The sequence below is a fragment of the Mastigoproctus giganteus genome, chromosome 10 (genome assembly GCF_048544385.1).
Source record: "Mastigoproctus giganteus isolate SK-2022 chromosome 10, ASM4854438v1, whole genome shotgun sequence".
NCBI lineage: Eukaryota > Metazoa > Arthropoda > Arachnida > Uropygi > Thelyphonidae > Mastigoproctus > Mastigoproctus giganteus.
The window spans coordinates 163,165,500-163,179,207 of NC_143584.1; the positions used below are offsets into that span (position 1 = coordinate 163,165,500).

The 13,708-nt window shown below is 37.7% G+C and overlaps 1 protein-coding gene across 1 annotated transcript in view; it reads right to left on the reverse strand.

Annotated features, from left to right (window-relative positions):
• LOC150079441 (coiled-coil domain-containing protein 148-like) overlaps window positions 1-13,708 on the reverse strand; it is a 182,551-nt gene that overhangs the window by 21,415 nt on the left and 147,428 nt on the right. The window lies entirely within an intron of this gene.

The window sequence follows — 13,708 nt, forward strand, 5'->3', positions numbered from 1 at the left end:
CTTCCTCTCCTCTCAGTTTTCCCTCACCCAAAAAGATGCAAAGTTTCCAAGCTCTATAAACCATACTTTAATAATTTCGCCTCATATGGACATTCCTTTACTATTCTCATTGAGTAAGTCTTTGAACCATTTCAAGAATGCTAATGTGGCCTCCATAATTAACTCAACACAATATTCCAAGTGTGATTTCACCATGGCCTTGTATAATGAAACTATAACCTCCTTCTCCACAGAAAGTGCAATATGGCTGTTGAAGCCCTTGCACCATTAAACCTTGTGTCCTCCTTCTGGGACTCATGATTGGCTGTCACTTTCCTCACAAGGAAAGTGAGAGCCAATCATGAGTCCCAGAAGAAGAACACCTCACGTATATATAACATCAACTACAAAAGTCTGCATGGAGTGCCACTTCTCAATCAGATCCTCCCTAGAATGTCGAGTTGTGAAATTTTGCAGTCTGACTTCTAAGCCCCCACACTCTGACCAAAAGGTTTTTTAGCCTGGAGGCTAAACCTAAAAAATAGACATTTTTTAGTTTTAGCCTCCAGGCCTCAATACAATATTCCAGGTGTGAAGTCACCATCATCTTATATAGAGGAATAATGACATCCTTTTCCTTACTTGCAGTGGTCCAATAAATCATTTACAGGACACCACATGCCTTCTTAGCAAACTGTTTACTCTGCATGCTAAATATCACAATTTAATGTAATGTCCTAAATCCATTTCATCATGAAGTTACCATTTAACTATCCCTTACCCAAGTCTACAAGTTATCTGGAGATTTCTTTTCCTAGATGAAACACCACATTAGTATTAGTAGGGGCAAATGATGCAAGAAAGCAAACTTAAAAGCATTAGAAAAAAAATATTTCCTTATCACCTGTTCATTCCCTCTAACAGTTAGTCTATTCTTCTTTAAATTTATTCAAACTACCCATTTCTACAGCACCAGATGGAAGTTTATTCCAACAGTCAACTACCCACTGGATGAAGAAAAATTTCTACACATCTATCCTAAACTATCCTTCCTCAGTTTGAAGTTATGTCTCCATCATGTGAGCAAAAGGAAGGATACCATTGGCAACGAGCTTCCTCAATTCACTCAACGCCTTAAATATCTCAATCAGGTCCCCTCACAGGTGCCTAGTTTACAGATGCTGCAATTTTCAGAACTGAAACCTTTTGTAAGAGTACTCTTTTTGTTCTCCTCTGTACCCATTCCAAGTGATCCACATCCTTCCTAAAATGAGGCTTCCAGACTTGTATGCAGTACTCAAGATGTGGGATAACCATTGCTTTATACAATGGGATAATCACCTCTTTATTCCTACTGGAAAAATTCAAACCCATGAGTTGTCCTGGCAGCCTGTCTGCACTGTTTAGAGAACTTCATATCTGAGTGCACAAATACCCCCCAAGTCTTTTTCATTATCTTTTTGTGGTTTAGGACTTTCATTAGTGTGATCAACCTTGGGCCAAAGTTTTCTCAAAGGTTTAGTAAATGTTGGACTGGGAATTTTGTTCCATGCTAGTATTATACTGTAAATGCATCTGTGATATTGAGGACTTTTAATAATTCTATAAGACCTATATTTTTCTCTTATTTTTTCAAAAACTGAACTCAGAAACTTTTGTCTATGCCGTCTCCTTTAAACATTCCATTCCACTTTTGGTGTATAGACTGGATTAAGAATGTTACATCTGGTCATAAAAACATAGCCTTCATATCTTCCTCACAACTGAGATGAAAAGAAATGCAGGGAGCAGCAAAATGATCCATTTTTTCTAACATAAAATGTCATGATAGAATTTTTTCTATCATGACATTTTTTTTAACATCCAAGACAACCATCACTAGTTGTAAAACTTTCTGCATCATCAGTCTTTTGATGTATGAAGCAGCATAAGGCTTTTGCTTTGATGATGCTTTTATAGGTTTGCTGATTGGCATTCCATACTTTCTTTCTTGCATAAACCACAGCCATAATGCATTGTTTACTAATCTCTAATTTTGGTTTCTTTAATGTACATGAGAACAACTTAATAGTTTTTAAAATCATCCTAAATTTTTTATGATTTTGTCCCAGTTGTTCACAGGTTTTTTTTTATGAAAACCTCAAACATAAAATGTATTAGAACATATAGTACTTATGCCACAAGTGGGAGAAGACTGAGAAGACGGAAGATATTTGTTGACATCAGACTTGAATTTTTGTAGATTATAATTTTCAGGAAATACATGTGAAATAGAAGTTGAAGGGTTAAATGAGGAAGAAGAAAAGTTGGTTCTGTGAGTTTGAAGATGGACAGTAAATGGATGTTGATTGGTTGCAGCAGGTGTTTGGACTGGTAAAAAAGCAAGAAAGAAACTGTAGATGCCAATCTATAGTTTCTTTCTTGCATTTTTTTTGCTTTTTTCGGTGATGAAAAAATGGATGCCAATAACTGTAGATGCCAATTCAGAAGAACAGTTCCCATTGAAGTATCTATTGAAAAGGCATGTAGCAGCAACAAAACATCTGGAGGATGGAAAGTGAAGAGACTCTGTAAGAGATGGATAATTAATTAACCAAACTTCTCTTTTGAATGGAGTCTAGAAGCCTGAGAGAGGTTGTAGGTGTACCACTCCAGATGTGGGAACAATATTCCATAGTAGCAGTAGTAGGGTGGATTTGAGATTTGTACAGAGTGACTTGATTAGAAGAAAAGTAATGTCAAGAATGAAAGAGAAAACCCAGGTTTTGAGATGCAGAGGAAGTGATATTTGTGATGTTCTTATGCCAAGAGAGAGAGATTAGAAGTAAGGGTAATCCTTAATAGAGATATGTGGTTTTGTCTAGAAAGCTGAATGTCATTGAAGATTATCACTGAATGTCATAGTGTCATTGTCACTGAATGTCATAGGGCAGTAGATTTCTTTTTACGAGTTATAAGATAGGACTGAAATTAACTAAGTTATATTTGCCCCACTGGAGAATTAAATGAAGGTCAGCATTTAAGGAATTGGTGGCAGATGTTGAAGATGATAAAGCTGTTTGTGCAGGGCAAGGTTTCTCAAATTGGAAGGAAGAATGCAATCTTGCTATGACCAGAAAAACTATGGTACATCATTAATATACAAGAAGAAAGGAGTGGGAGAAAGAACTGAACTTTGGGAAACACCAGTACTAGTGAAAAAATTAGAGAGCCATCAACTGCAATGAGAGGTCAGAGAGAAAACTGGATACCCAATTGCAAAAAATGGTCAGCAATCCATATGACAGAAGCTTGATTAGAAGACGTTTATGCCAAACATATCAAAAGCCTTTGAAATATCAAGAGCAACTGCTTGAGTTTCACTAAACTTTTCCATTAAATTCATCTGTAGATGGGTAACATAAGCCAGTATATCGCCAGTGGATCGACATTGACGAAATCCATATTGGTGATCATTGATCATATGGTGGTTAATGGATTTCTCCATTACTTTATAAAGAGTAGAAGTAAGTGCAATGGGATGATAACTGGATGGGAGGGATTTGTCACCCTCCCTGGCGATATAGAACAGGAGTAAGCTCAGGAGCAGGTTTTGAGAACAAGTGGAGAAATATCTCAAGACCTGACATGTTCTTGGCACCAAAATTCTTCTGAAATAATTTTGATGAAAGACCACAGGAGGCACTGCCCGACTTACGGAAATTCAACTTTACGTAAGTTTTTGCTGGCCGGTGCAAACTTAAAAAAATCGTGGAAACATATTTTGTATCCTGTATGAATAAATGGAGGTATCGTGAAAATATCGTAATGTGAACACAATAACATATATATTTTTTTTTGTTTCCTTTTTTTGTAATTCGTTCCAAGTAGTTGGAAGTTGAAAATTTTGCTATATTACTAAGCTATTTATCTCTCTAAAAGGTCATATTTATAATGGAAATTGCACTACCCTTCCATCATTATCATATGTTCCCATTATAAGAATCAATTTGAACGCTTTTGTGATATTTTTCTAAAACACATTTTTGGAGGTCATGACCATAAAACAATAAAAACAATTTACATAAAAACACATGCCCACCACCAATCATTTCATCGTTTGATTTCGGCTCCAGACTGATAACACCTACCATCTGTTTACCGAGTGAGCAGCGCTAGAGGTCGGTGTCAGGAGTTCATTCGAGGTGAGCGGACGCGCTTCGTCAGGGCTCCTCAGTTAAGTGGATTGGATTACTGTTGATTAGTGCTTTTAAATATTTGATTTATTTAGATATTATTGGATTATTTTGTTATAGGTTTTCCTGTAACAGTTTGATTTTTATAATATTATAGATATAATTTTTTAAAGTTAATTTTCATTGATATTTAGCTAATTTTATAATGGTAGTTACGAGATCTGCCTTAAACACGTCACAGGATATCGTGACTCATACGGAAATAGCTGATGGCGATTTATGGGTGAGTCATGATTTAATCTGTTGCAGAACCTGTGGAATGTTTTCCAAGGTTGACCTGGTGACTAATCATAGCTCACCTGGGGATTCTTTTCTTTGTGATCAATGTAAGGAGTGCACTGATCTTAAATTACAATTTGGTGCACTGATGGAACAATTTGAGTAACTGAAAAAAAGGGTGCTTGCCCTCGAGAATAATGCATCTGGGAGCTCGTCAGGGACTCAAGACTCCAGCAATCTACCAAGTGATGCACACCCGATTCGGGCCTCAAAACAGAAAAACCAAGTGCAAACTACTCTGGTTAAAAAGGGCATTGTTTTATTAGGAGACTCCATTGTCAGGGAAACGGGGAATATTTTTTGTAATAGGGATAGGTGGAGTAGAACCAGGGTATGTCTGCCGGAAGCAACTAGTAATGATGTCACCAACAGATTGTCAGATTTTAAGAGGGGGTAAAGAGAATATTATTATTCATGTGGGGGCTAATGACATTAAACATACACGATCTGACGATTTGTTGGAAAAATACAGGACCATGCTGAGGAAATGCCGCGAGCTAGGCCACAATGTCTCTGTGTCTGCAATTCTGCCCAGACACGATAGGAAGGATTATATGTTAAAAGCCTTGGGGATTAACTCAAGACTTGAAGTATTAGGGAGGAAATTTCTATCAGCGTGGCCCACACTTGTAGGTAGAAGGAATTTGTTTTGTAGAGACAGGATACACTTAAACAAAGGTGGTGCAAAAGTTTTTGCCAGTATTATTGAGGATACCTTAAAGGTTCTGGGAAACTGCTGACACGCGTTTATCTGATAATATTGGTCAAAGTAACTCTTGCACATACCTCAAGAGTTCTTATCTGTTACCCCAACTGGACATATTATCTAGATGTACCGGGGGCAGAAATGTTTCAAGTGAGCGGGTAGCTAATGTCACGGAAGAAAGCCTAAAAAACTTCAAGGGTTGTGTTAGGGTAGTTAAATATACAAGAACAGTAAGTCTTAATTGTTTATATAGTAATGTTAAAAGTGTCGTAAATAAATTGGGCGAATTCGAACTGCTAGTTAAAACAAGTAACGTGGACATAATATGGCTTAAGGAGACGTGGTGCCACCTGGAAATTGGGGATGATGAGTTTCAGTACGGCTTGTATAATGTATTTAGGAAGGATAGGATAGACGGAAGGGGTGGTGAGTTAATGCTTCTTATCAGAAGCAGCCTGAGTGCGACAATAGCTTTCCCAGATTCAGACGTTTCACATGCTAGTATAGAATCTGTATGGTGTGTGATAGTTGGAAACAAAGGTCTAATGCAAGTAGGAGTAATCTACAGACCAGGTGATTGTGAAGATTATAACAAAAGCCTCTACATGCAAATGGAATGGGCAAGTAAGTGTCAATGTCTTATTATGGATGATTTCAATTTGCCTCTAATTGATTGGAGTAAATGGAAAGGAAACTCAACATGGGGAACAAAATTTTTAAATCATCTAGATGACTGTTATTTATATCAACATGTCAGGGAAAGTACTAGAGAAAAGAATATCCTAGACCTCATCATCACCCATGAATCAGATGACATAACAGAGCTGACAGTAGAGGAACCAGTAGCAGGAAGTGATCACGGAGTTCTACGGTGGATGATGATGAGAGAGGTAGCAGCAGTAAAAGGCAAAGGAATGGGTTTTAATTTCAGAAAAGGAAATTACGATGCCTTAAGGTACTACATGGCCACTATTAACTGGGTAGATATCGCACAGAGAATGAATACATTTGAACTGTGGTATGCTTTTAAAACATTAATCACAGATGCCTTGAATGCGTATTTACCATTAAAAAAAAATACTCCACGAGGAGGGTTCCAAGTTGGATGAATAGTGAAGTTGCCACATTACTTGAGCAGAAATAGGTGGCATGGAAAGATTACAGAGCAATAAAAAGTACTGAAGCCTATAACAGCTACAAGATGATCCGTAATAGAGCCACAGAAAAGGTTCAACAGGCAAAGGCAGTTTATGAGAAATCACAAGCAAACAGAGCAAAGGGGGGGGGGGGAATAAGGAATTCTTCACATATATAAATGCCAAGAAGAGCAGGACAAACCAGATCAGACCTTTACGTAAGGGAAAGGGGATAGTATTAAATACACCAGCTGCCATTGCAGATGAACCCAACAGTTATTTTGCATCGATATTTACAAATGAAAAGCCTTTTGTGGCAATGGGAAATTGTGGGAGCGAAGTTAAAAAATATGTAATTAATGATATTGAAATTTCGCAAGATTATTTAATGAAAAAACTTTTGAGCCTACAGACCAGTAAGGCTCCTGGAGTTGATGGAATATACCCTATAATCTTAAGAGAGGCAGCAAGCGAGTGCATTGAACCATTGAGGCTAATTATGCGAGCATCACTAGACTCTGGGGAGATTTGCTTGGATTGGAAAAGTGCAAATGTATCTCCCATACATAAGGGTGGCTCTAAGAGTGAAGTGGGAAATTATCAGTCAGTCTGACTTCAGTGGTAGGGAAAATCATGGAGGCAATGATCAAGGGTGGAATTCAGGATCATTTGGATCGAATTGAAATTCTCAAGGATACTCAGCATGGTTTTGTAAAGGGAAAATCATGTTTAACAAATCTGGTTCGCTATTTTGAAAGGGTTACTCACGACTTGGACTTAAGGAATAATTTCGACATTGTTTATTTAGATTTCAGCAAAGCTTTTGACTCAGTCCCACATGAGCGGTTGCTTTATAAGCTGGAACAGGTTGGAATCACTGGGAAAACCCTTAGATGGATAGCAGGATGGCTTCGGGGCAGGAGGCAGAGGGTTGTGATAAATGGCTATTCCTCACATTGGGTTGATGTAAGAAGTGGGGTTCCCCAAGGATCAGCATTAGGACCACTGTTGTTTTTAATTTTCATAAACGACGTCAACGAAGGGATAGAGGGTGTGATATCTAAATTTGCAGATGATGTTAAATTTGGTAGAATAGTTATTGATCACTGTCAAGCTGAGCTTCTTCAGAGAGACCTAGATAGACTTCAGGAATGGACAGAAAAATGGCAGCTTTGCTTTAATCCAACAAAGTGGATTAAACACCTGGGAAACAGTAATCCCAAAAAAACTTATTCACTTGGTGGAGTTCAACCAAACCCAGTAATGGAGGAAAGGGCCTTGGGTGTTACGATACAGTCAAACATGAAATTCTCTGAGCATTGTTTTGTTCGTTATTTGGTTTTTAGGAGCATTAGCAACTAAGGCCATATTGCTCCGGGATATGCGGTGGTCATTCCCTGACCTTTCCGCATCCTCCGTATTTGGTGGTGACGGGCTCGAACCCCAGTCTAATCAAGAAGTGTGTGCTATGCACTGCTGCTCCTTCCCACCTGGCTACGGAGGAGCCTACTTTTTCAAGTAGAGATAGGGACATGATAATCCCATATATAAGGCTTTTGTTAGACCACACTTGGAATATTGTGTTCAAGTATGGAGACTGCACCTAAAGAAAGACATCGAGCTTCTTGAAAGGGTGCAAAATGGGTAACTCGCCTGGTGAGATTGGCAAAAGGGCATCCTTATGAAGAAAGACTTCGAATATATGGGTTGCAGAATTTGGAAACTAGACACCTTACAGGAGATTTGATTGAGGTGTTTAAGGCTCTGAGAGGCATCAGTAAAATTAATGAGGATGAAATTTTCAAGATTATAAATGATGCTAGAACTAGGGTACATAAATTCAAGTTATGGGGGGAAATGTTTAGACTGGATTGCAGGAAGTTTTATTTTAGCCAGTGAGTTATAAATTACTGGAATAAGTTGCCTACATGGGTGGTAGAGGCTGACAGTTTGGGGAAATTCAAAGCGCATACGATGATAGGTTTAATTTCCTGTTCTTTTATTAATTATTATTATTTATTTATTTATTTTTTATCATTGTTTTATTTGAGTTTTTTTTTTTTTTTTTGGCTAGTGCAGCATAAGCCATAGGCTTTCTTGCACCATGCGGCCATTACTAATACTAATACTAACTAATTTTCCGTGTGATTTATCTGACGTTTCTCGTCGTTCTCGTGTTGACTTTCTTTACCTTAGCCAAAAATTTACATGCCTCACATAAGACCACCACTCAATCCCATTTGAAAGGCATTAGTAATTATATGCAAGTGCATGAACCAAACAAGTCATTTCAATTTGGTACTCCACTTAAATCACTAGTTAACATTGAGTGGCCACTTTATTAGGCATACCTATCTAATAGTGATTAGGTCTCTCTTTATGCCTCAGAACAGCTTAGATTTATTGTGGCATGGACTCAATATGGTATCAAAAAGCATGCCACAGGGATGCTAGTCCATGATGACTTGATCAATTCATTCCCACAGTTACTGCAAATTTGACATTTGAAGATCCTTACTCTAAAGAACTCGTTGTACCTTGTCCCACAGATGCTGAACTAGATTGAGCATCATTCGGTCTGCTGTAGTGGCCTAGAGAGGCCACCACAGTAGACCGAATTTACTCTCACATTCCTGGAATCACTTCTGTACAACTTTGGCTTTATGATATGGTGGATTATCCTGTTCAAAAAACCCATTCACAGATGACTGGGTTCTGTGAATGGGTTACTGAAGGAGTGCATCATTTCATAAAAAAAACAGGTGCACCTAATAATGCAGAACAATTTGGACAGGCATGCAATTATACTGTAATCACGGCATGGATTTGTCAAGGAGTGGTCTTGTCTAACCAATCTGATAGGTTGCTATGATGCAGTGACCAAGGAACTGGAAGCAAAATATAATTTTGACATCATATACTTAGATTTCAGAAAGGCTTTTAATCCTGTTGCACATAAAAGGCTGCTGTACAAACTGGAGCAAATGTGGCGTTAAGTTCAAGTTACTGCTATGGATAAAGGGATGGTTAAGTGGAAGAAGACAGAGTGGTTATCAACGAGCACTGCTCTTCATGGACTAATGTTATTAGTGGAGTCCCCCAGGGTTCAGTGCTGCATCCATTGATTTTTACAATATTATTCAATGATACTGATGAAGATATATCAGGCTTAATGTCTAGTTTGCAGATGATACAAAGGTTGGCAGGGTGGTTAACAACAGTCATCAGGGTGAGCTTCTGCAACAAGATCTAGGAAAATTGGGTCAATGGGATGAGAAATGGCATTTGAAGTTTAACACTGACAAATGAAAAGTACTGCACATGGGTAGCAGTAACACCAGAGTAACTTAAAAATTGTGTGGTACGACACTCAGGGTACTAGAGAATGAAAAAGACATGGAGGTAATTGTGCAGTCAGACATGTTGCAAGGATACCTCATGGGGTTTTGTTAATGATATACAGATATATAGAGCAGGGATAAGATCCCTTTGCATAAGGCCATGGTCAGGTTACATCTTAAGTCTTAAGTACATGGGTCTGGAGGCATCATTTTAGGAAGGATGTAAATTTGCTGGAACAGGTAAGCAGATTAGTAAAGGGAACAAAAGGGTACTCTTACCTAGAAAGGCTTCAGTTCTTTAAATTGCAGTGTCTCGAGAGCAGTCACCTGCAGGGAGATCTGATCGATGTGTTTAAAGTCTTGACTGGACTGAAGTAAGCTGAATGTTAATGGTATTCTTCCACTTGCTGAGACCACACACGAGGGGCATAAATTCAAGTTGAGGAAGGATGGTTTCAGGATAGATGTGCAGAAGTTTGCCTTCAGCCAGCGGGTAGCAGAATGTTGGAACAGGCTTCCATCTGTTGTTGTGGAAGTAGATGGGCTAAATAAATTCAAGGGAGAACTAGACGTCTTGGAGGGTATAGATGGTGGTTTCTTTTGGCTGATGCTATCTATATAAGCTTGCTTTCTTGCATCATTTGCCATTACTGCTACTACATCTTTGATATTCTGAGTGTCCCTTGCACTTCTTAGTCTGAAATCTCAGGAAACTAGGTGGCAGGTCTGATACCTGGTCTGCCTCCACAGGGCAAAGTGCGGGCAACGTCGGGCCTCAGCAGAGGTCTGGCAGCTAAATGGCCAGAAGAACAATGGTACATGACATCGCACACACTTTTAAATCTCTGGCCTTTACAGTGTACTGTATCACACAACAATATAAATTACGTGGAGATGGGGGGGAAGGGGAACCCCTGGTGCCACTTGACCCTAAACACACTTTACACTTTAGTATAAAACAAGAATGCAAAGCAGGAATGCCAGCAAAAATTTCTAAAACCTGTCATATTTATAGATCTTCAATTTCTGGATTAAATGCACTGGACCTTGTAGGAGTTTTCTGTGGCACAGCCACCTAAATACCTGAAACACATGTTCATGACCGATAAGGCTGGGTGCCAGTTCAGTCAATAGTTGATGCAATTTTAAGGCCAAGAAAACAAGCCAGCATCATTCCTTCCCACTTTCCCCTTTCTTGAAATCAGTGGTGGCTTGTGACTCTGATGTTTGGGGGGTGCTACGTCTTAAAGTTACATTAAATTACCTTGGTTATAAGACACGTAAACATATATAGTAATAATAATAAGCAAGTTAAAAATACTATAAAACATTAACTAGACATTTACCATTAACAGACTTGAACTTTTATTTAAAACCAAAATCCATTCTTCGGTTTTTATTTGTTGAAAATAGATTAATAACTTTTTAATTCAAGTTTGGTGCGCTGTTGACCAAGCTTTTCTCTATTGAAAGCATTGCTTGAGCATTTAGCCTTTCCTGATTCATAGTGCTCCTTAAAAATGTTTTTATTCTTTTTAATGTCGAATGGCAATGTTCGGGTTCTGAAGTAGTCATCGGAATGGTCAAAAGAACTTTTATGAGTTTTGTAAGTTCACCAAGAACTTCAGCTGGATTATTTTCTGAGATAAATCTCAGCAAGTCAGTTAATTTGCAATAACTGTGTAGATCATGTCTGCTATAGAAAACTTGTAATTCCATAAGAAGTTTTTCTCTTTCAGTCATGGGATATGCCTCAGTAGTCTCCCATACCTCTTCCATGGGTATTTTCGTATGAAAAATAACAAAGTTCTTGTTAAACAATTTAGCAGCAATTAATTGCTTTGTAAAAGATTATCTCTCACCTATTTCAACACTTATATAGTTGCATACTTCCTCTGCTTCAATCGTGAGTGTTTTTGAAGGATTTTCACAGTACATTTAATTCCTGATTTTTAGAATAGCATTCTTAAAGTTTCCTATATATTCATGTATTTTAACTGCCTCAATTTCTCGAGATTGCATTTGATTATAAATAACTTCCACATGAGGCATTATCTGATGGAAACGTTCTAACCAGAACTCGAATTTTTCATTACTCAAGATGTGCAAAATTCCAGTTGCTTCTGAAATTGTTTTATCTGCATTTGCTGTCGCTTGTAGTTCCTCCATGCACTTTTTTAGGGATTCGAAATTTTCATAAATGCTGTTCACGGTGCTATATTGAAGTTCCATCTTGTAGGGGAAGGTCGGGCACAACATGGCTGTCCATATGCTTTCTGAGAACAGAGAGAAGTTGTGGTGATCTCAAGAAAAATGTTGGTATCAACATGAAATTCGAAAAGAATATTCTTGAATCTCGGGTACTACTTGCTGCATTTCTCATCATCAGGTTCAGTCGGTGTGCATAGGTGAATAAAATGTGCATTTTTGTACACTTCTTTTATTTTAGCCTGAACTCCCCCTTTCTTTCCTTTCATCATACTTGCGCCATCAAATATCTGAGCAACCATTTTTTGAGTATTTCCTTCGAGGATTATGTTTAACTGATCTAGAATGCACTTCGATATTCCGTCTGCTGTTTGGTTTTCTAGAGTGAAAAACCCCAAAAATGATAGAAAATGTCTCTATTCAGTTCATATCTCAGAACGATTACCATTTGTATATGTTCTGAAACATCTGTTGTGTCATCAGCCATGACAACTATGAATGAAACTTCTTTAATTTCTCTTTTTATTTCATCCCAGCATATTTGCAGCAAACAGTCAAGAATATCATTCTGAATAGTTTTTGAAATGCCTTTAAATGTTGCATTACTTTCTAAATGATTCTTTAAATTGGAATCTAATGTACAGGCAAAATTTATTAATCCTCTGAATGCACCTAGATTTTTAGAAACTTTTTTTCGTCATGTACAAGTAAAGGAATTTCAAACTGTCCACAAAATTTAATGCAGTCTATTATTTTAGATAATACCTCATGATTCTTGGTAATTTTTCTGTTATGTTTGCAGATCGAAAGTCTGTAGGCCTCACTAAGTTGTTCTTTAATATTTACGCTTCCTAAAAACGATAGTGAAATCACATAATCATGTTTCTTCGAACTCTCATGTTTTAATTTTTTATTTCATTCTGTTTATGTTTGTAGAGCCATTTTTTTTTGTCCACGTTAAGTCAACTCTGAACATTAAACAAGGAAAACAAAACAATGCATTTTTAACTTCACAACCACAAAGCCAACTTTTCCTTTGGTGCCATCCAGTTTTAAAACTGCGAATATATTTCTTATTATTACTTATTCCCCGCTGAACAATTTGAATCTTTGGTGTGGGGGCGGACTTCTTTTTTAATCGCATTTTTTTTCTTGGAGAGATAATTGTGAAAAACTAAGTTGCTGAAGTTTATTCACTGTCACACAATTTACTTCATGGGAAAACATGGAGGCCATGATCGAATCAAATTTCACAAAATCGTGTGTTGCAGAAATAACGTTTTACTTACACATCATCTCATAATATATATCTTCAACTTACCAAGTTCAAGCTCAATTTGCAATTATTAACACTGATATTTAGTTACTTAATGGGAATTCAAGCAAATAACAAAAAGACACCGACATTGTGGGTAGCCACAATGTCGGTGTCTTTGATTCGTTTCACCTATAAAAAATGTATATTGGTAAGTTGCCAATGGCAACCAACTACCAGATATTCAATGGAATGCAAAATGTGTCACTGCCTGGTGCACAGTGAGGCCTACGGTTAATTAAACTTCAAAGTTGGAAACGATTTCGTGTTTTTATTCGTTTATTATTGAAATGATTACTGGAAATAAGAGGATGCACATACTATATGCGGGTCCTGTTAATAAAAATATCCATTGCGTTGCATTGTTCTTCACAAAATTTTATATAACTCTGTTCACTGTATATCTAGATTTAAATGGCTGGGGATGCTGCAATGCCTATGGACGAGCCACCCCTGCTTGGAATCTCTCAGTGCCCTTCCAAGACAGCTGAAGCCTGCTGTTCAGCAAC